Genomic DNA, 24,821 nt, shown 5'->3' with positions numbered 1-24,821 from the left:
CAAGCCATATGAATTTAAATTTACTGGCTATATTAATATTTGCAACATAACAAATTACTCTAAAGCTCAGTGCTTAAAGCGATAATTGTTTTCTAAGATGTTCTGCAAGTTGGTAATTCTGATTTTAACTGGTCCTCTAACTTCGTCTCAATCTAACTCAATCAAGAAGGTAGCCAGGGTTTTAGTTCTGCCTCGGTCTGATTGGGAGAAGAGAAATGTATTTGCTCATTTACATGATTGGTGATCAACCTCGGTCCTTTATAGCTATTGACTGTAGATATTTGTTCCTCTCACTAGACCTCTAACTGGAGCATCTTACAAAATCTCCATCGGCTCTCATCAAAGCAAAACAATGGGAAAGGGTGGGAAAACCCAGACTAATTTCAAAAGCTACATGTCATCATTGTTAACACATTTCTTTTGTTAGAATTAAGTTACTAGATTGTTTGGATACAATGGAGGGGATAAATTGTTTGCTTTTGGTTTGGAGCCACAGCTATGCACAAGTGTTACTTTGGGTTCTGGACTCAGGAATTACTCCTGGTGGTGCTCAGGGGATGCTGAGGATAGAACCCAGGTAGGCTACACACTAGGCATGTGCTTTACCCCCAACCCAGGAGAGAATAATTTTAACAGGTGACTGCCAAGAGTCATCCATAATACCAGCTGAGTAATCCAAGTAAAGAAGCCTCAGTTTTATGAAAAAAAAAAAAAGAATATAAATAATGGCATTTTTGTTTTCTTTGCTCTCATCTTTTTTGCTCATTTCTCCAGAAAGACACCTAATGAAAAGGAAGCTGGAGGTCTATTGGCCATTCCTATTTGTTTTCTGAAAGTCTCCATCCTGTAAATGATAGGATTTCTGAAATAGAGCTCTCCAGCACTACATCCTCCACCAGTAATTTTTCTAGCAGGTTTCAGGGTCCCCTCCCATTCTTCTCCCATTCCCATGTTTGGTAAACCCAGTTCCTTATTGAAACAAATGTGGATACTAGAATCAGCAAGAATCCCCTCTTCCAAAAAGAAATAACTTTTCTTGCTTAAATTAAGCAAAACAAGGGCCAGAGAGATAGCACAGCAATAGAGCATTTGCCTTCCACGAAGCCAATTCCAGATGGATGGTAATTCAAATCCCGGCATCCCTGATGGTCCCCTCTGCCTGGAAGAGTGATTTCTGTGCGCAGAGCCAGAATAACCTCTGAGCACCGCTGGGTGTGACCCAAAAACAAACAACAAACAAAAAATTAAGCAAAACATATTATGTTGAAATTATGCAATTCAGCCAAAGAATATTGCTTACAATTTTATGAAGTAAATTTAAAATCTTATTCAGTCCTGCAGTATGTGTTGTGTAATCTTTGGATTAAGTAAAATGAAAGTATTCTGAAAAAGCAATAATAAGGATTTCAGGGCTTGGAGTTTAGATATTGATGGAGTTAATATTTAATATGATATCATAGAATTTAAAAAGTCATATATCTATTCATAAATTTAGTTAATGTTGTGTTAGCATTCTAGACATATGTGATCAGTCAAAATTGTTCTAGAAAAAATGCTGACTGATTCAAAACCCAGTGCCAATATATTAGCTCTTTTAAGTACTGAAAAAAAAGAACAATTCTAGAACTGCTTTTGAAACTAAATAGGAAGCACAGATCAGTCAGAGACATTGTGAAAAATATGAAGTTAAAGAAATTGTTCTTTTCTTTCAGATTTTATTCTGTCTAGAAGAGGCTTTTGTGAAAGCTGATTTCCCCCTCTTATTTATTTGTGAACTTTTGTGCAAAGTTTGATTTGGTAGAGAGTGCATTTATTATGTTTCCCTCCTAATTTTTGAAAACATACAGGGCATAGGTTTGTTGACCCACAACCTTTCTGTAGGACATGGTAGCCTAATAGTTAAGGTGACTGATCTGCCTGAAAGGCATTTACTAGATTGTAGTCTGACTCTGCCACTTACTAGCTGTTTGATCTTGATCAAACTACTGATTTTCTCAATCTTAGTTTTCCTACTTTTATATCAGAGCAGTACTTGCATGGTCTTTATGAGAACAAAAGAGGTAATATGTGAAAACACTTGTAACATACTAGTTCAAATTGTAAGACTCAATAAACATGTGTATTATTTTTGCAAGTAATGCTCACTTTCCTTCACAAAATGACTGATTTCTAAACTTTTCTACTTATCCTCTTCTTAGAAGCATTTTACCTAGTTGCTCCTTTCTTTTCATTCATTTATGTTCTAAAGACGGGCATATCTACTAACCAGTGTTGCTCATAGCATAGCTTGGTTTTTTGTTGTTGTTGTTTTTGGTGGGAGGTCATACCCAGTGATGCTCAGGGACTACTCCTGGCTATGAGCTCAGAAATCGCTCCTGGCTTGGGGAACCAAAGTTCCCGGGGATCTAACCAAAGTCCGTCCTGGGCCAACCGTGTGCAAGGCAACTGCCCTACCAGGGCACTATGGCTCTAGTCCCCAGGCTGCTTTTAAGATAGTTAATATCTGGTAGATATGGCATTGCAGTCAAGACTGTGGACAAATGCTAATGCTGAGAAGTCCTTAGGGGAAGTCCCCACCAAACTGCAGGTGACCTTAGCCCACAGCCAAGGATGTGGTTAAGAAGCATAATATTCCATGCAAGTACTTTAATCAGCTGCTAACATGGGTCAATGCTAGCTAAAACTATTACTTGCAAAATTGGGGTCCTTTATCAAGAAAATGGCTAAACAAGTGATATTTTTATCCCTCTCAATAATATAGATTCTTTTCTTATGAATGGGAAATTATAAAATACATTTACTGAATTTGCTTTTCCTCTACTTTCAGCTTTTCCTATTTCAAGTCTTCTGAAAGAGACCACCTTTGTCTCAAGAATGGTTAGTAATAGACAGGTCTGGAAAGAAATACAGTCAGACAAGACTGTGTTTTTTGTTGTTAAGGTAAGAATTCCAGGAAGGCTTATGTCACAGTGGATGAGTTTGAACTGCTCACAAGATGGAAGAGAAAAAGCTGTGAGGACAGAGGTTAGCAAAGACTATATTGCCTCCCAGCCTGGCACAGAAGTGAGTGTAATCCTGTTAGATACCAGTGTGGACTAAAGATTGGATGGAACATTTTGAGGACATTGCTTTGGGTGTGACTTATGTACATTTAGAAGACTCTGGTTCTTTTTTTTTTTTTTTACAGATATTTGAGGATTTTTTAAATCTGAGATTACTTTAAAAGAAATTTAGTTTTTATGGTTATTTATTTCTGGATTGAAACTCTTGTGATGATGTATAGATTTCTAGTTAAGTTTGAATCCAGGATTCCTCGTTAAGAATCATAAACACATCGCAGGTTGGTTTACTCTCCTCCAATCCAGCACTCTGAGCCTTTCATTTCCACACTTCTTGCACAGTATAATTATATTTCAAGTACATTTTCATAGGCAGTATATGTATATGCATTTAATGTATTTGTAATACATTCTGCTAATACATTCTTCCTTTTAGGCAATTTACAATTAAACCAGAAGACTCTGGTTCTTAATAAATGTGTATTTGTTTTCCCTTTTGATTGGGTTATGTAAATGTATCAATATTATTTTTAAAATCTTCTTTTTTGTGGGGAGCCACACCCCGTGACACTGAGAGCTTACTCCTGGCTATGTGCTCAGAACTCGCTCCTGGCTTGGGGGTCCATATAGGTCTCTGGGGATCAAACCGTGGTCCATTCTGAGTCAGCCGCCTGCAAGGCAAAAACCCTACTGCTGTGCTATGGCTCTGGCCCCTAAAAATCTTTTAGGAGATTTTCTGGGAGAATAGAACATTTTTAATCCCAAATTTTATAAAGCAAATAAAAAATGTTTACTTTTTCAATTTAAGATGTATATAATGTGTTTCTGTTTCTGACTTTCCATAAAAAATAAGTGGTGTTTATAGGAGTTGGAGAAATACAGTAGTAGGTAAGGCAATATTCAATCACCAGAACCACATATAGTCCCCAAGCACCATCAGGACTTATCCTGACAGAGCTAGTAGTAAGCACTTAGCTAGTATAGCTAGATTTGGCCAAAAACAATTAAAATGTCAGATTTATATCCAAATAGTTGATATTATTTTTCTATGCATACACTCATTATTTATCAAATTGTATACTCCAAAAATAAGATTTTGAGGCAGAATTCAAAAAATAACATGCATTTAAAGCAAATTGGTTATTTGAAATATTCTCATTCTTGCTTTTATATATGAATATTGAAATTTTACAGTACTTCAATCTAAAATAAACATACTTTTAGGCTTAAAAAATGTTTCAGGAAATGGAGCAGAACAAGAGGGCCAAAACCCAAATTTATAATGGCCCTTCTGTTAGGTCAACACAAAAAAAGCACATAAAACTTGAATGGTATATAATTCTCTGCTGAGCCCTCCCAAAGTGAGCACACCAGAATTTCTCTATAGCCTAATTGTAGGAGACTGAGTTCATATCTCTCTTACTCTCTCTTTCACTTCATGTGTGTGTGTGTGTGTGTGTGTGTGTGTGTGTGTGTGTGTGTGTGTGTGTGTGTGTGTGTGTGTGATGAAAACAACCAATGTTAGTGAGAATGTGGTGAAGAAGGAACTGTGATGGAAATATCAGTCTTGTTCAATCTCCAGAGAAAACTATATGATGATACTCAAGAAAAAAAAAAAAAGCACAGCATCAGTGAGAGACCAACCTCACTGGGTGAACAGGCCTGAAATAGGGTTTCTAGGAGGATTATGAGAGAAAAAGTATGGGGTCACAGTCTCAGAGACAAAACCCTGATTGTTCTCCACATACAATATTCATTGTTCAGAATCAATAGTCAGCATCATCAGAACAACAACATTTTTGGCCAAAAGTCTAATGACTATAATCTATCCAAACTAGACTTTTACACATCCAAGGGTTTTAGTATATCTGGATGAATATTTTTGTAATAGGCTTTCTCAAGGGGAAGTTCCTCCAGGAAAGAGAGCAGAGTTAGAGCAGTTTCAGTTGCAGTACTCAAAGTGGTCAACTGCAAGGGCAGCATTCCACCTCTGGTGCCAGCATTCTGGGTTTAACGGTCCCATAAAATATCCATTCTGTCCACCTCCTCTATCTCTACTTAGTCCCCAACAAATATCTACCACTAAAATATTTTAATTTGAAAAGATCTGTATCTATCTATGTTCACTGTGGCACTGTTACAATAGCAAGGATACAAAGATCCCAAATGTCCTAAATGTCCTGTGACTAGATATAGTAGTTGTGGTATATATGCCAATGTAAGAAAACATGAAATCTTATAGCTCAGTGAAACTTGTATAAAATTGAATTTTAAGCAAACTAAGTCAAAGAGAAGATGCATATTGGATAATCTCATTTATCTTTACTATATATAGAGCACAGAAATAGAGAGTATCAAATGGTTACAAATCTTTGGTCCTGAATTATAGAACAGGATATCTGTGTTGGTGTTGAGTGAATATCCATGGATAAAGAGGTGGACATGAGGACAGTCGTGGAGGGTTTAACACAGTTGGTAGTGGTAGCTACAGTAACTGTCAAAAACATAAACATTAACAATATTGCAACAAGATTAACTAAGCTTATATGATATGTTTTATAAGAGTAATTTAATAAAAATAATTCTGTGAATTTTTTGTCCCAGTAAGCAAGATTTCTTCTTAATTTTTACATTTACATGATCATTCCTTTTACTTTCTTTAGATACACATATTAATATAATTGCATATATATGTAAATCACATCTATATTTACTTTATACTGCTTCCTCTCAGTGATTCAGAAATATATCTTATATTTCTATATAAAATGGATAATATATATAAAGCATCTGAGAATTGTAAAAATTATTGTTCCTTTAAATACTTCAACTTTTTTCTAAAAACAAAGATTTTTCTTTACATAACCACAGAATAATTAAAATCTGCTTAAAAATTTTCCAAAATATCTCTGATCTACAAGTTTATGCACATTTCATTATATACCAGTTCTTACTGACAAAAAATAATCCTAGTTTATTTATTGCTTTCAATTGTCATATATCTTTATCCTATTTTAATTTTAAGCAGTTATTTGTTTTTAATTTGTATTATTTTTGAGGAACATTTGATCAGTTATTTTGTATTTTTTAACAATATTTGTCTGATTTTTCCCTTATACATTGACACTGTATATTTAATTGATAAATAATGTATACAATTTTTCTTTTCTCAGCACTCTGATATTGTGCATTTGTTATTTTCCAAGAATCTATCAGTTAATTTGTTACTTTCATAATACCATTTGATTTTCATTCTGAATTTGCACCTCAGCCTGAAAACATCATATAGTTTCCTTATTCTACTAGAGGAGCATTTGACTAAGGTTGTTCAGTAAAAACAATACATCTCTTTGTTTCTAGGATGTCTGTTCCTTTCCCACATAGGGAGAGTTTTCAGCTGTTTTTTACTGTATTTTTTCTCTATTGTTACCTTCTGGGACTTGTGTAATGCAAGCAATGGTTAACTTAATGGTACCCTGTAAGTCTCCTAAGGCATATTCAGTCTAGAAATTAATGATCCAATGATTCTATTGTGAGCACAATCAAGTGTCTATTGCATAATATCACGTATGCTTCAATGGTTGCCCTACTCTGGAATTTATTCTCAGGTTGCATAGAGATACATTATACTGCTTCATTGTTATTATAGGGTAGTGTGGAATTGGCTGTCAGCAGTTTCAGTTTATATTTGTTCCAACCCTAGAATGGACATGCATGTCAGCATCAAGTGCATTGCACAAGAAATAGATGAATTCATTGGAGAAAGGGCATAGAGCCAAGGGATCAAGCAACCTATACTTCCTTGTTGCTTTTATTAGCCAAAGTTAACAAACCAAGGTAATTCACCTGAGGGGAAGGGTTAACATAGTTAAGGGTACTTATGTTAAGTAAACCTAGGTGGATCCCTAAACAAATTGGGGGCTTACAAATCAAAAAAGTGAGAAGGGAAAAGGGAAAGCAAAAAAAGTTTTTAGAATAGTGACAGATTAGTAGGGAAAAGAGAGGTGAATATGTATGGGTAGATCTAGATCATCTAGATACATATGGATATAAATAAGTCTACCAATAATATATAATATAACATTAATTTTTTTAATTTATAATTTTCAAATTGAATCACTATGAGATAATTATAAAGTTATTCATAGAATTTCAGTCATAATGTCCAACACTCATTCATTCACCAGTGCACATTTTCTTCCACCAAAGTCCCCAGTTTCTTTTCTACTGTCTCCCTGCCCTCTCCCTTGCCTTTCTCAGTGGCAGACATTTTTCTTATCTTTCTTCTTTTTTTAGAGACTATGCTCTGCAATATTGGTACTGAAGAAAATCATGCATATCACTTTACATCCTTTCAGCACACAGTTCTTGTCCAGAGTGATCATTTTCAACTATCATTGTCCCTTCTTTGCCCTAACTGCACTCCCCTGTTCTTTGTGGCAAGCTTCCTACCATGAAACAGTTTTCCTGGTCCTTGTCTCTATTTTCTTTGAGTATTTTTATTATATTATTGTTTTATTTATCCCATAGATGAATGTGATCATTCTATGTATATTCCTCTCTCTGTCTTATTTTTCTAAGGATAATAAGCTCCATATCCACCCATTTATAAGCACATTTCATGACTTTAGTTTTCCTATTCCATTGTGTAGATGAACCACAATTTCTTTTTTTCTTTTGGGTGTGTGTGTGGGGGGGGTCCACACATGGCTGTGCTCAGTGGTTACTCTTGGCTCTGCGCTCAGAAATTGCTCCTGGCAGGCATGGGGGACCATATGTGATGCCAGGATTCGAACCACCATTTGTCCTGGATCAGCTGTTTGCAAGGCAAAACACCCTACTACTGTTCAATCTTTCCAGCCCTTGAAACACACTTTCTTTATGTATGCATGTGTTCTCAGGCACTTGAGTTGTTTCCATTTTCTGGCTATTATGAGTAATGCTGCGAGAAACATAGGAGTGCAGAGGGCTTTTCAGCATTGTGGTTCTGTTCAACTAGATTATATTCCCAAGAGAGGTATGGCTTCAAATGAAAGCTCAGTTTAAAGTTCATTGAGGAATATCCATGTTGTTTTTCAAAAAAGGCTAGACCATTCAACATTCTTAAAAGCAGTGAATGAGAGTCTTTTTTCTCCCCATACACATCTATACCAGCACTTGTTGTTCTTATTCTTCTTGATGTGTGCCAGTCTCTGTGGTATGGATATTATCTCATTGTTGTTTTGATTTGCATTTCCCTGATGATTAATGATGTGGAACATTATTTTCATGTGCCTTTTGGCCATCTGTATTTTTTTGAGGAAGTGTCTTCTGTTCATTGCTTCTCCCTATTTTTGGATAGGGCTGGATTTTTTTTTTTCTTGTTAAGATCTACCAGTGCCTTATATATTTTAGATATTAACTCATTATCATATGGGTACTAGGTGAATAACTTCTCCCACTTCATGTATCTTGGTATCTTGGTCATCATCATCTTTGAGGTGCAGACACTTCTTAGTTTAATTTAGTTCTACTTGTTTATCTTTGCTTCCACTTACTAAAGTATGGTAAAGATATTTCACAATGTCTATCATTCCTAGACATAGACATAGACCCTTCATCCATTTAATAAAATTTATATGTAACTTATTTCCCCAACTTTTACAGATAAGGGAACTGAAATTTTAAGACTTTAATAACTGGTTCAAAATTATATAAATAGAAAGATAAAGGATCCAAAACTAGGACATTATGCATTTAATTTATTTTAATTTAACTTAAGTTCATTCTAGCATTCTTTTTATTATGATTGTTCAAATTAAAAATATTAAAAATAACTATGCTCTTATTTCAACAAAAGAATAATTATATTGTGATATTTTCTCTTATTTTATGCTAATAGTTCTATGCATTAATCTGTTTGTTTTATATATTAAACATTTATTTCTCAGTTTATGAGTTTTGAGGCCACCTTTCTCAATTGACATGAGCTGGGCTCTATGCTCAGGGGAGCATATGCAGTGTCAAGAACTGAACCAGGTCAGCTATGTGCAAGACAAATGCTTTACTTCTCTTTTGTTTGTTTGACTCTGGTTTTATTTTTCTTTCTTGACAGAGACAATTTCTTTTAATAAGGTTATTTGATGAAAACAAACTAATTTTTTAGCAGCTTATCTGTCCACATTTTCTTTATTCCTTACCAGTTTCATTTGCCTTATTGCTTATCTTTTTTTGCCGAGAATTAATGATCAAAGCCTTGAGGAGAAATCTGGATCTCTCTCTAGAAATCAGTATGTACTGGTCATGTCAAAGAAAATGATATTGAAATCATTAGGCTTCTTCAATGTCCCATATTTGAACGTGAGCTTATTGGGAAAGATCTGGTGAAAGTAAATTTATGACTATGTTAGCTTTCAACACTTTTGAAAATCCAGTCTTATATTTAAAATATTCTTAAATATACCATACTGCATTTTTACCTGGGCTTTATATATAATGTCTGCTCAGTGAACAGAATGTAAATGTTTTCATAGTTTTTTAAAAAATAGTTCAATTTATGATTTGCTGTGATTTCTAAAGAATTATCCTACTATGAATTATTTTGAAATGAATTATTTTGAAATGAAACATTCTAACATATAAATTGCTTTTCAGAGTAATGCAATTATTATTTAATGTTTAATTAAATAAATGAATGCTTCTCTTGTAGGTATTTAATTATTTGTCTTATGTTTGGAGCAATAATTTCTATTTCTTGAACTAGAGCAATGTTTTTCAGAAAGCAACTTTATTGAGATATCATTTATATACCATGTAATTTATTCATATAATTAAAATCAGGAGTGGTTGAGAAGTAAATAAATTACTAAAATGTATAATTTATACTGAGTTTTAGTATATTCACAATATATGCCACCACTACCATTATTCACTGTAGTCAATTTGAGAGCATTTTCATTACTTCAATAAAGAAACTTTGCAAGCCCTAAGAAATAACCAATATATTATATCTATGTATTTCCTTGATTTGGGCCATATTATGTGGATAGAAGAGTATAATAAATAATTATTTTACTTATTAAGTTTTCAGATAATGAATGTGTGAGTTGTCTATCCTTTTGCCTGTGTGAAGTTGTATGAAAATGTAGATTAAAATTTTTATATGACTATTTGTATTATCTACATTCTATTATTGTTAGCATATACAAGGGGTAGACTTGTAACCTGGTAACCTGTAATATCACTCCATGAACTGTATCTCCAACCCCAGGTGAACAAGTCTGAATCAGGGTTGCACATAAATAATCCAAAATAGGCTGAGGCTGAAACACTTGTAGTCTGGCCATCTTCTACCTAGTATGGAGCCCCTTTTGTCTACCAGAACTACTTTTTTTTTTTTTTTTTTACTGAGTATAGAGACTACCTGAGTTGGGGAAACTATCCTGAACTTGTCCTGCCCAGGTTTATTTATAAGAAAATGTTTGTTTGGGGTGAAACCAAGTTGTAAACAAAGAAATACAAAGAAACAAGGGATGATCTTTGTTATGGGTAAAATAAGGTATAATCTAACAGTAACCCTATGTTTGAGGAAATTGAACTTGGAGTGGTAGTACAGTGGCAGAGCAACACCAAGAGTGATGCCTGAATGCAAAGTCAGGAATAAGCCCTGAAAAATGCCAAGTGTGGTCCCCTCAAACAATATAAGAAATTTCTCAATCCTACCCTAAAATAAGGTAGAAGTAATATTCTACATTATTATCAGCTGCATATAAGATTTATGTTTCTCTAATCTTTGCAACAATTATTTTCTGCTTGTTATTATAGCTTTCTAGTAAAGATAAAGTAGTATTTCATTGTAGTTTTAATTTACATTTCCTGATGACTTGTAGTTTTAAGCATCTTTAAAATCCTTATTTGTATATATATTTTGAGCTCTGATAATATAAATATTTTCCTTAGAAAGGTAGGTTAATTGATGTTTTATTATTGTTATGAAAATTGTTTTGCATAGTTGTGATATTGGGTTTTTTATTTCTTTCTTAAAACATCTTTAAGTACCAAGATTACAAATAAGATTGTAGTTGGGTTTCAGTCATAAAAGGAACATACCCCTTCACTAGTGCAACATTCCCACCACCAATGCCCTCTATCTCCTTCCTACCCCACTCCCTGACTGAGACAGGGATTCTACTTCTCTCGCTCATTAACATGGCCATGGTAGTTGTAAGTGTAGTTATTTCTCTAACTGCATTCACCACTCTTGTGGTGAGCTTCATATTGTGAGCCTATCCTTCTGTCCTCATCTCTATTGCCTCTGGGCATTTTTGAAAGAATATTTTTTATTTTTCTTAAAACCTATAGATGAATGAAACTATTCTGTATCTCTCTCCCTCTAAATAATTTCACTCAGCATGATAGTTACCATGTCCATCCATGTATAGGAAACTTTCATGACTTCTCTCCTGATGGCTATATAATATTCCATTGTGTATATGTACCACAATTTTTTGCGGGGGTCACACCTGGCAGCACTCAGGGTTTACTTCTGCCTTTATGCTCAGAAATCACTCCTGGCAGGCTCAGGGGACTATATGGGATGCTGGGATTTGAACCACCAACCTTCTGCATGCAAGGCAAATGCCTTACCTCCATGTTATCTCTTCAGCCCCTGTACCACAGTTACTTTAGCCATTCATCTGTTGAAGGGCATCTGGGTTGTTTCCAGATTCTGGCTATTGTAAATAGCACAATGAATATAGGTGTGAAGAAAGCACTTTTATATTGCATTTTAGTGTTCCAAGGTTATATACCTAGGAGTGGTATAGCTGGATCATATGGGAACTCAATTTCCAGTTTTTGAGAAATCTCCATATTGTTTTCTGTAAAGGCTGAGAAACCCTTGGGAAAAGAAATAGGGGAGGTATCACTTTTTTTTGGTATCACTTTCTTCAGCTTTAAATTGTATTATGAAACTATAGTCATTAAAACAGCATGGTATTGGGATATAGGCAGATGCTTAGTTCAGTGGAATAGACTTGAGTATTCAGAGAATTATCTCCAGACATACAATAAATTAATCTTTGATAAATGGACAAGAAATGCAAAATGGATCAAGGAAAGCCTCTTCAACAAGTGGGGTTGACACAACTGGTAATCCGTGTGCAAAAAAGTGAACTCAGATCTCTATCTTACACTATGCACAAAGGTCAAATGCAAATGAACTAAAGACCTTGATATCAGACCTGAAACCATACGGTATATAGAACATCATTTAAGTAAAACACTCCATGACATTGAGACTATAGTACTCTCCAAACAAGTGGAAGCAGAGATAAACAGATAAACAGATGTTAAGCCGAAAAGCTTCTGCACCTCAAAGGAAATAGTGCCTAGGATACAAAAGCCACTCACAGAACGGGAGAAACTATTCATACAACACCCATCAGATAAGAGGTTAAAATCTAAGATTTACAAGGTACTGACAGAACTTAACAAGAAAAAATATCTAACCCCATCAAAATATGGGGAGAAGAAATGAACAATTTTTTAAAGAAGAAATAATACAAATGGCCAAAAAAAACACACATGAAAAAATGTTCCACCTCACTAATCATCAGGGAGATGCAAATCAAAACAATAATAAGGTACCATCTCATGCTATAGACTAGACTGGCGCACATCACAAAGAACAAAAAGAATCAGTGCTGACAAGAATGTGGAAAGGAACTCTCATTCACTGCTGGTGTGAATGCAGTCTAATCCAGTCTTTAATAGCTGAGATATTTTTCCCTTATTCAATATATTATTTGCAAATGATTTTCATACTTTGTGATTGTTACCCAGTTTTCTTTTAGTTGCTTTCTGACATATCTAAGATATTTTGGCTAAATCCAAAGTCATTAGACTCATTTTCTTCTAAAATCTTTTTATAGTTTTTGCACTTTGATGTTTTAAAGTGATGTGAATTACTTTTTATATATGTTGTGAGGGAAGTGTCTAATTTAGACCTTCTACATGTGAATATCTAGTAATTATAGGACTATCCTTAATTTATTTCCCCATTATGCAATTTTTTTCTTGTATTTCATCTTGTATCTTGCTGTATTTTTGGAGGGAAGGGTGTATACCTCAGGGATGATATTCAAGGGACCCCAGGTGATGCTAAGATTTGAATTAGGGTCTCTGCCACATTCATTCTAGTAAAGTGCCTTAATCTTTGTAATATCTGTACAAAGACTGTACTCCAGGTCTTTGTGAATTTTAAAAAAGGGTTTAATAGGGCCCGGAGAGATAGCACAGCAGCGTTTGCCTTGCAAGCAGCCGATCCAGGACCAGAGGTGGTTGGTTCGAATCCCGGTGTCCCATATGTCCCCCGTGCCTGCCAGGAGCTATTTCTGAGCAGACAGCCAGGAGTGACTCCTGAGCACTGCCGGGTGTGGCCCAAAAACCAAAAAAAAAAGGGGGGGTTAATAGATTTTCAGTTAATTTCTTAGGACTTACTACAGTATATAAACTGTGTGTAAATATAGTTTTGCTTGTTCTTTTCTAATGCAGATGTCTTTCTTATTTTTTTGCCTAATTGTTTTGATTTGAAACTCTAATCCACTATTAATATAATAGAATTTTAAAAGAGGATATTTTTACTTTGATACTGTTATGAGATGAAAAGCACCAGCATAGTGCCATTATATATGATTATACTATTTCATTTTCAGAGTGAAAATGAATTTTCAGAATGGGACTTTATCAAGTTGAGGAAATTCCCTTATGTTCCGATGTATGTTTTATAAATATGTGCTGACTCGGTAAATTATTTTCTGTTTTCTGAGGTAATTATGCAATTTTTGTTTCTGATTATAGTGATTTAAGATGCATTGCCTTAATTGATAATTGAATGTTGAGCCCTCCTGAAATTAATATGCTAAATCCTCTCAGTTACACTGTATTTTGTTACTGTAATTTACTAGTATTTATTAAAAATTTCTGTGTCCATATTCATAAGAAGTATTAGAATATAAATATTGTTCTTGCAATATTTTTGTCTAATTTTGGTATAAAAATAATCCAAGGTAATGAGGTAGAACTGTTCTCTTTTTAATTTTTGGAAGAGTTTTGGAAGAATTGAAACTTTAATTGTGTGGACCCAGTGAAGCCATTTGGGTCTTGGCCTTTCAAATTATTCTTTGATTCATGGTTCATTCTTTTTTACTTGTTACAGGTTTATTGAAATTATAAATTTATTTTTGAGCATTTTTGGTAGTTTATGTTCTCCCAGATATTAGCTTACATAAATTGTCTAATTTACGTGGTATTCTTTTGCAAGGATTTCTATTTTATGAACCAAAAATATAGTTGAATAAGCTGAGTACTTGACTTATATGAGGAGGCTTGGGCTTTATCTGGACATCATCTGATCTCTGGAGTCACATATATGAAACTTTAATTAACTGGAAATAGCCTATGAGCACTGCAGGGTGTGGCTCAAGTGCTGCTTCACCTCACTTAATTTCTATTTCTTTAGTTGTGTTCCCTTTTTAATTTCTAATTCTAATAATTTATGCTACTCTCATTTTTTTCTTTCCTGATGTATCTAGAGTCTGTCATTTTGTTGATTTTTTTAATAATCAGCTAAGTTTGGGTTTCCCTGATGTTTTTGCATTGTTTTTATTTTCTCTATTTCATTAATTTAGGCTATATTCTTTATTATTTTCTTCATTTTTCTTGAATTGGTTTCATTTGATTTTTTTTCTAGTGTTTTAAGGTAGCAATTTGGGGTCACAACAAGTAATGCTCAAGTTTTACTCTAAACTCTGCGCTCAGGAATCAGTCTGGGAATACTCAGGAAATCATATGAAGTGCTGGGAATCAAACACAAGTCAGCTGTGTGTAAGGCAAATGCCTTACCAGCTGTACTATCTCACTGACCTTCTGTAAAGTTATTTTTAAATATAATGATCTCTGTAAAATTTGCTTCAACCACAAATTATATATATTTTTTATCTTCATTTAAAAATATTTGTTTTCCTTTTTATTTTGTCATCAACTCAATTGTTATTCAGGGAAGTGTTGTTTCATTTCCAAATATATGTGCTATTCTATTTTGTCATATTAGTGATTTCTACTTTCATCTGACTTTTTTGTTGGGGGCATATTTGTCTGACAGCTGGTAGTGCCCAGGACCACATTCACCATTATGCTTGGAGTTGAGGTCACATCTAACGGGGCTAAGTAAAAATGTGGTGCTGAGGGAAATTATAGTGCTACAGATTTGCCCTCATTCAAGGCAAGCAACCTTTGTACTATCGTTTTGCACCTAATTTCATTCAGTTTTGATTGAAAACATTATTATGTGTTATTGTTTTCCTTCTACATTTCTGATAGTTTATTATTATTTATTGATTTTGGTTTTGGGGCCACACATGGCAATACTCAGGGGTTAGTTACTCCTGGCCCTGCACTCAGAATTATCTGTTGTGGTGGTTGGCAGATGATATAGGATGTTAGAATTGAATTTAAATCAGCTATGTACAAGATAAGCACCTAATCTGCTGTTCTGTATCTTCAGCTCCTCTAAAATTTGCTTTATAAATTAGTATTTGGCTTATTATGGCTTATTAATATAGGCTTTTATAATTATTATTACATGGATTATTATAATCTTTCATATACACATGAAGAGATGATTATTTTTTGCTAAATACAATAATATAATACCTGCTAAATATAGTTGGACTTTTAATATTTAATATTTAAATTTACTTTAATTTTTAAATTTAATTTAATATTTTTAATATTATCCCTGCTAAATGTTCTTTTGTTTGTTTGTTTGTTTGTTTGTTTGTCTCTGTTTTGTGGTCATCCATAGTGTTGCTCAGAGGCTTCTGTTTCTTTTCTCAGTGATTGCTCCTGAAAGAATTTGGGAATCATGCCAGGATGCCAGGGATTTATCTTGAGCCCCTCTCTTGCAAAAAAAGTCAAAATACACTCAGACCATTGGGCTAATTTTTTGGCACCTTTATTCTTAGTAATTTATTTATTTGTTTTTGAAAGTTGAGTATTAATGTCTCCAAATATTTATATTAAATGCCTATTTTTATTTTTGTATGTTTCTATTGATAGTTTATTATAATATTGCTTTTGTAAGGCCCTCATATTTCACAAGCAAGACAACTCTGCAGGTGGTGCCCTTTGGGAAAACAGCATGTCTTGAAAGGTTTCCATTGACTAAGCTTAAATGTTTCATGGATATAATTTTGATTTAATCACTATTAAAATCTCTGGATTTCTAGTGATCTAAGTTCCACTTGTCAGAGGCTTAGAATTTTGGTGGCATGAAGCAGATAAAGAGTAAATTATTTTAAAAGCTCATTAAAAATCTAAAAACTAGAGAAATTTAATATATGAAATGGCGATAAACTCAAAGATATATTGTTTAGGTACTGTGCGGAAGTAGCACAATAAGAAAGGAGCAATTATAAAACAATAAAATTTATTGTTGAGTAAAAAGACCAAATGATTCACTTAGAGATCTTATTTGCCTCCATTGTTACTATTACTGTTCCTAAATGCTTAAGAGATAAATAATTTAAAAGTTCCTGGTTTACCCTTGATTTCTAAATAAGATTTTCATACTAAATCCTTCTTTACTTTGTTTATGAAAATTCTTTAAAGTTGTGAGAATATTCAGGTCTAAGCATCCAGATTATTTTCTCTTTTTCTGAGGTCAGACCCTTGTCCTCCAACTATAATATAGTCAGAGGTTCTCCTAAATTGAAAGATCGGATCTTGACTAGTTAAGAAAAATTAAAGAAAAAATGCAGGATGTGAAATTATATTTCTATGTTCTTTAATTATGCCCATAAATAATTTCTCTTCCTTATACTGAGAAAAAGGGTTAGTTCAAAGCATATTTCAGGCTACCCTTAACCTTCATCCTTCATGGCACTGTGTGCTTAATACATATTACAGTTTTTGCTGAGGCATTGAAATATATACTTTGGAAAATTACTTGGTCACCAACACTGGCAAAGTATTTAGTGGAAAAATATTGCAACTTATTAAATTTTTTATTTTAAAAATTTATTAGAGCACATCATTTACAAAGTTATTCATAGTTGAGTTTGAGACATATAATGCTCTAGCACCAAAAGCCAATGATAAAGAATATTGAAATTTGAAAGATTAACAAAGGAAATCACATCCAAAGAATATCCTGAAGATTTATAGCATATTTATCAAATGAGACCTTATGAGCCTAAAGACAATGGTTTGAATATCATTGAAAAATAACTCAATAAAACAAATACCTTACCAATATTTTTTTTTTAGTTTTTAAATTTTGGTTTTGGGGTGATACTTGGCGGTGCTCAGGAGGTTAATCCTGGCTCTGCAATCGGAAATTACTCCTGGCATGCTCAAGGGACCAAATGAGATGCCAGGGATAGAACCTGAGTCAACCACATGCAAGGCAAATACCCTACCTGCTGTGCTGCTGCTCTGGTCCCAATATTTCTTTATACAACCCTCCAAAACCCTACACTAGTAGAGGATACCATTTAAGAAAACATTACTTGAACAAAATTCCACTACTACACTAGTCAGTAGACTAGGTACCATGTGACTACATCTGAATATATGCCTGATGTTCCCCTTAATTTACAGGATAATGATGTAAGAGCTACAGTCCTCCAGTCAAATAAAATCTAGTTAAATATTTTTCCATGTCTCAGGTCTTGATATGGCACATATTTCCCTCAGGAAGAAATCAAAGTCCTAACTGTTGATCTGTGTAGTTCAGAGTTCTAGTTGAGGAGTCAGATAATAAACAGCCTATAAGGATATATACAGCTTCAGATAGACATGCTCCAGGATAAAATGAGCATATCGGTTATATCTAAGGCTAATACCATGGTTGAATGTCAAGGATATTCTCCCTCTAAAGATAACATTTGGTCAACTACCTTATTGTGTGAAGTGAGCTCTAGAATTAAGCAAACCCTAAGAACAGAAAGCAGCACCCAAAAGCAGCTTAATTGAGAAAAGGCGACTAAAATATCATGTGTCAAAAATACAACCGTATTAAAATGATACAAATGGGTCCCCTGCCTGCTTCTCTTTTTAGCTCTAGACAATAGCTCAGGAAGTTGAACTCCAACAAGGCTGTGTCTTCTCTTTCCCTAACCATCTGTGGCCTGCCATGAGATATCAGAACTCTTTTTTTTTTTGAATTTTGGGCCACACCCGGCGGTGCTCAGCGATTACTCCTGGCTGTCTACTCAGAAATAGCTCCTGGCAGGCACGGGGGACCATATGGGACACCGGGATTCGAACCAACCACCTTAGGTCCTGGATCGGCTGATTGCAAGGCAAACGCCGCTGTGCTATCTCTCCGGGCCCAAGATATCAGAACTCTTATCAGACTTTTTTTAATTATTATTATTTGCAATACTAAGCTAATACATTTTTTCCAAATTTCAAGGTTGGAATGTTGTAAAAAAAATTTAACACACAAACTACTTTATTTAAATTAAAGACTATGTTTTACATCGTTGATCATTTGTATCCAGGTAAGTGGGAGTGAAATTATTGAAAGAAAGAAACAAAGAAGGAAGGAAGGAAGAAAAGAAAGAAGAAAGAGAAAGAAAGAAAATAAGAAGAAAGAAGAGTACACGAATAAGAAAATTTGTAAAAATTATAGTATCTCAAAATGAGGACATTATTTTGGAGAAATCTCCATATCGCTTTCCACAAATGTTGGACCAGACGGCATTCCCACCAGCAGTGAATAAGAGTTCCTTTCTCTCCACATCCCTGCCAGCACTGCTTGTTCTCATTCTTCCTGATGTAGAAGAGATATAGAGATTTCTCCAAAAGCTGGAAGTTGAGCTCCTGTATGATCCAGCTATACCACTCCTAGGGATATATCCTAGAAACACAGAAATACAATACAAAAATCCCTTTCTCACACCTATATTCAAAGCAATGTTATTTACGATAGCCAGACTCTGAAACAGCCTAGATGTCCCTCAATAGATGAATGGTTAAAGAAACTATGGTACATATACACAATGGAATATTATGCAGCCATCATAAGAGATGAAGTCATAAAATTTTCCTATACATGGATGTATATGGGATCTATTATGCTGAGTGAAATAAATCAGAGGGAGAGAGATAAACACAGAATGGTCTCCCTCATCTATGGGTTTTGAGAAAAATGAAAAACATTTGTGTAATGATTCTCAGAGACAAAATAGAGGAACGCTGCAGGGTCCAGCTTCCGACATGAAGCTCACCACAGGGATCATTTAGTGCAGTCACAGAAATAATTACACTGAGAACTATCATAATAAAATGTGACTGAATGAGGGAATAGAAAACCTGTCTAAAGTACAAGCCTGTGTTGGGTGGGGAGGAAGGACACTTGGGATATTGGTCATAGGAATGTTGCACTGGTGAAGGATTTTATATATATACATATTAAAAAATAAAAAAAAGATAAGGCCTCCCAATTCTTACCACAGGCTGTGTTTGTTACACTGACTTTATAGAAAGAGGAGGTACAGTAAATGCACCCCATATACATCTCAACACAGGCCCTTTATCTGGTCTGTATTGTGAATTGAGGGACAAAAAAAAATGAGGCCATTAAGTCATTGTCAGGTTTACTAACGCTCTTGTTGCTAGTTGATCTTCTCGTTACTTTTATTTATTTCTGGTTTTTTTTGTTGTTGTTGTTAAGAGGTTTCAATTACAAGTTGGCATCTAAATTGGCATGCTCCTACTAGGATAATAGAATCATGAACAACTCTGTTGCTGTGAAAAATAATCCCAACATTGCATTATGAACAACCTTGTAAATTACAGTCTTTAAATAAAACATTTTTTGGACCACACCCGGTTATGCTCCTGGCGATGTGCTCAAAATTGCTCCTGGCTTAGGGGACCATATAGGAAGCCTGGAGATCAAACTGGGTCAACCACGTGCAAGGCAAACGCCCTACTGCTGCACCATCACTCAAGCCTTCTAAAGAAATCAATTTTTTAAAAATTAATGTAATTGTTTGCAACCATGTGCTTTAAGAATTTCAAGCACTATGGTTGATACTGTGGAAAGTGATTTCATGGAATGTGTTTTCAGCTGCCAGGCCTTCCAGAAGTACAAGAAGGCCAGAGTGGGGGAAAGTGCCAGCACTCCCTCAAAAAAAATTCTGGTGATGTCAGCACAAATTCTGATTATAATAGAGTTTGGTGTCTCTAGAGAGAGTCATAGATTAGTGGTGAAGCATGGCCATTGATGAAATGGTGATTATGGGTGGTGGATGCAGCTGGCATGGCATCAGCAGGGTGGGGACTTGACCCATTCCCTCCTCCCCAAACTGCCAGCTTTCACCTGTGTGGCCAGTGTACCCATAATTTTTCACGGCTTGCTTTACATCTCTTTTGAGAATTGAAACAGTTTTGTGGAGCTGACTGGATGCAGACATGGAGACTAAATTTGTTTTTAATGTACTAGTGTTTAATATTACAAATAAAACCAGTGAGTAATAAAACAACACATTAACTTCTTAGTAATGGATTTTTCAGGCTGAAACTGAATCTGGTAAGAGTAAAATATATAACAAGTCAATTTTTGATTAGCCAGAAAAATAGCTCAAAGAGTTGCGTGTGTGCTTTACATGCAAGTGTTCTAGATTCCATCTCCTACACAAAATGGCCCTCCAAGAACCACCAGATACAACCCACAAGCATAGCACTAAGGGTAGAACCTGGCACTAGCCAATGAGTCCTCCTCAAATAAACCTGACCCAACCCAGTAAAACCGAAGGCCAGAAATGAGTGTAAAAGAGCCATAGCAAGGGTACAGTGGATAGAGAGCTTGCCTTGCACAGGACTGAGCATGGTTCGATTCTTGGCATCCCACATGGTCCACCAGGTACCACCAGGAATAACTCCTAAATGCAAAGCAAGGAGTTTTCCATGAGTATCTCTGGTTGTGGCTCCTCAAATAAAGAAATCCTCAAATAAAGATTGCTTTATTTGAGTGTAAAACAAGGTCTTAGGCTGTGATTCCTGCGTGGAATGAGCAAGTCAAAAGAGGACACTACCTGGATGTTTTGTGTCTCCTGGGAGGTCTAATGGGGAATTTGAGTACTAAAGGGTCTTCTCAAAGAAACGAAGTGTAGCACTGTGACATTTGGAGGGAGCCAAAGAAAACTTTTCAAGTTTTTCATAAATTTTTTAATTCTGTCTTGTTGACAGCAATTGGGCATCAACAATTTTTGGATCTTAAGACATATAAGAAGTCAAAATGTTCTGTATTAGCTAATTAATTTTAAAACAACCTTATTTATTATTTTAGGAAACATTCTCAGATTACATCAACCATGAAAGCAAGTATGGTGGATAATTTAACACTTTTAATGATTCAAATGAGGACAGCTTGTACTTCTTAGGCCATTCCCTGGGGATATTGAAAATAAATATTTGGGGAAGAAGGCATTCTGTGGAACACTCTCAGTTGCTATTAGGGCTTCTTAGCTTTAGAAAATTAGACGTCTTCATAGATAAGTTTAAATCCTCTAGCAACTAATTATTAAAATCCAATATAAAAAGCCAATAATTATAGGAGGGAGTATTTTGAGGGGACTTTGTTGGTGATATTTATTGTATTGGTAAAATTGTATCCAAAATCCTGTTTTCAAATCCTCAAATGCTGTTAGAATTAATTATTTCATATCTAGAGTTTCTAAGGAATGAAAGACCAGGCCTCTAGACATTGCCATTAGATCCTACCCTTCACTAAATGAAAGAAATTGAAGATCATCATTGGAAGTGTATGTGTAAATGTGAATACAGATATGTATTTGGTTGTATATGTCAAGGAAGGAGAAAGGAGACAACTTAGTCAATAGCTCATATTACTTAAACCTAGTACCGTTTTATTATCAAGTTGGAATAATATGTTCAATCTCAAAAATTTCAAGCATGTGAATCTTTGGGGGACTATACTTAAAATATTATAAATGCTTGTTCACTCTTCTTTTATATTTATTAATCTCCAAATTCTGGGAAATTATTTTTATTTTAGATTGAGGTCAAAGGTAATTTACTCTTGTCTTTTCATCTTCCATTGCTGGCCTTATTTTTACCACATTTTTCCATTCTTGTCTCTTTTGATTTGAAGAATATCAGTGCAAGTAAAGAGAAAACTAACCCCTCTGGCTTAAAGTTATTCCTTCCTATAAAGATGAGTTAAAGAACTTTGATCCCCTTTAAAAATATAACCAATCTTCATCTCTTTAAACCATGTCTTTTTATGTAGCCTTCCTTACATGATGCAATATTGAACGTAGGAGAGGTACTGTTTGAGAGCTGATCCAGAGAGTCTTGCCCTTACTAGATTTGGATGAGACAAAGAAAGGTCTCTATAAGGTCAGGAATTACTGTAATAGAAACCACGAGAAAAAAGTTGTTTCAAAAATTAACAAAACAGCAATTTGGAAGTGACATGTTTTTCCCATATTATGATTTCAGCATTCTTATGCTTTGCAGATGACAAAATTGATTTGCAGCCAGGTCTCAATATGGCACAAGTCAGCCTTCTTGACTGGACTAGTTTTTATTCCACAACTCAATGGCTACTTTTTAACAGTATTATTTTGTTTTACTTTAATTTTTAAAAGACTGTGAGCCTGGGAAATCTCTCACCATAATGGATGAAGTTAGTTTGATCAAGCTAGAGGAATAAAATCTACGGGAAGATTTCAAATGGAAAATGTAGACAGATAAAAAAATAATTTTTAAAAAAGTAATTTTACAAAGCAAATACAATGAAATATAACATAGTACAGAAACGAGATAACATAATTTCTATTACATATAAATTTAATTTAAAGATCTAAGGGAGGGGGCAGAGCGATTGTACAATGGAGAAGGTGCTTGCCTTGTACGCTGTGAACCCTGTTTCAATCCCTGGCAAACCTATATGGTTCCCCTATGTATTTCTAGGAGTAATCCCTGAGTGCAGTACCAGGGGTAATCCATAAGCTCTGATGGGCATGTTTAAAACTAAAAAAAATAGATATAGAATGAAACTTATTAATGTTTTATTACTGAGAAAGAATATTCACACAAACGTGATGTGTTTTTCTTTATATATTTAATTGATTTTTTTATTGTATCTTTGATTTGTCAAGTGAACAATTTATTTTATATAGTTATAAGGAAAGAATGTAATGATGATGAAAAGATCTCTAATGTCTAACTGCAGATAAATGGATTAAAAAGTTATGATACAGTGCTCGCTTCGGCAGCACATATACTAAAATTGGAACGATACAGAGAAGATTAGCATGGCCCCTGCACAAGGATGACACGCAAATTCATGAAGTGTTCCATATTAAAAAAAAGTTATGATACATATACACAATGATATACTATGCAACAGTAATAAATAGTTCATCTTTCTGCAATATGGATAGAATTGGAGGATATCATGCTTAAGTAAAATTGTCACAGGGGTGACAACAAATGAAAAATAATCACATTCATCTGTGAAGTATAGTGAAAATAAGAATATACTGTATTGAAGAATGACAAACCCTTGATATTGGAATATAGAATCTTTTGCCAAGCAGAGAGGGAGAGAAAGAGGGAATGACAAGACTAAAAGGGATATAAAGACAGTGGTGGAGAATTATGAAAACTTTGGTGGTGGTGGGTAATAAGTTTTTATATCAATATCAGACATTTTAATTCATTGTAACATCTTAATATATCATAAATAAAATCAAATTATAAACCAAAGTAGATAAATATGCAAGCAAAAACTTTCGTACTATTACAAGTTTGACAAGTTTGGCAACATTGCAGTAAAAATAATTTGCCTTTCTTCTTCATTATAGCCTACTTTATTTCTTCACCCTTATATTTTCTAGGAATCAGAATCAATATACATACACTGATTGTATATATGTTTGCGACTTTTTTATTTTCTTTCCAATAGTCATAAATATTGTCTTATTACCAATGCCTTTATAAAAATTTTATAATGTGTATTACAGATTGCTGTCAAGACTGTTTTCTGAAAATGGTAATAACAACCAAAACTTACTGCATAAATATACCATGGAATAATTGCTAATTTTCTTAAAATTATTGTTTTTTTACTCTTGACATTATTCTTATAAGTTATAATATTTGATCATCTAGCTATACTTTACAGGTGAAACTAAGTCTTAAAATCAGGGCCGGAGTGCTAGCACAGTGGTAGGGCATTTGCCTTGCACAGAGCCAACACCAAAGGGATCCTGGTTTCATTCCTGGCATCCCATATGTTCTCCCGAGGCTTCCAGGAGCTATTTCTGATGAGCACAGAACCAAAAGTAACCCCCTAAGTGCTGCCTAATGTGACCCAATGCTCCCCCCAAATAAGAAAATCAGTGACATATTCAAGGCCACATAGCTAGAAAGTGACAACTAGACCTGTTTCTAGGTTGTCTGAGTATAGAATCTCTAACTTCTAAGAAATATGATTTTTGGTCCTGATAGTACAGGGGGTTAATAAGACATTTGCATTGTATAGGGCTAAATTTATTCAATTTCTAGCAGTGCGTTTCCTTCACAGAGCACCATAGAGTGAGCCCTTGAGTACTACTGCTTGGGGTAGCCTGCATAATATCATTTCATGTTTATCATCCATTTGGAGTTTTTTAAAAAATGAATCTTGTTTTCATACCTTGGTTTTTTGTTTTGTTTATTTAGTCCATTGGTAATGAAATA

General features: G+C 34.4%; 2 non-coding genes across 2 annotated transcripts; both read left to right on the top strand.

Moving 5' to 3' along the window:
- The first annotated feature begins 19,539 nt into the window (after positions 1–19,539).
- Positions 19,540–19,672, top strand: LOC126010168 (small nucleolar RNA SNORA51). The gene has a single exon (XR_007496299.1). It is a non-coding gene; the product is annotated as a small nucleolar RNA SNORA51 (small nucleolar RNA).
- Positions 19,673–23,337: 3,665 nt separating this feature from the next.
- LOC126010481 (U6 spliceosomal RNA) lies at positions 23,338–23,444 on the top strand. Its single transcript, XR_007496508.1, has one exon. It is a non-coding gene; the product is annotated as a U6 spliceosomal RNA (small nuclear RNA).
- Positions 23,445–24,821: the final 1,377 nt, after the last annotated feature.

The sequence above is a fragment of the Suncus etruscus genome, chromosome 5 (assembly GCF_024139225.1).
Source record: "Suncus etruscus isolate mSunEtr1 chromosome 5, mSunEtr1.pri.cur, whole genome shotgun sequence".
In the NCBI taxonomy this organism is placed as follows: Eukaryota; Metazoa; Chordata; class Mammalia; order Eulipotyphla; family Soricidae; genus Suncus; species Suncus etruscus.
The sequence above is the reverse complement of the archived record's forward strand: the minus strand, read 5'-3'. Positions and strand labels throughout refer to the sequence as shown.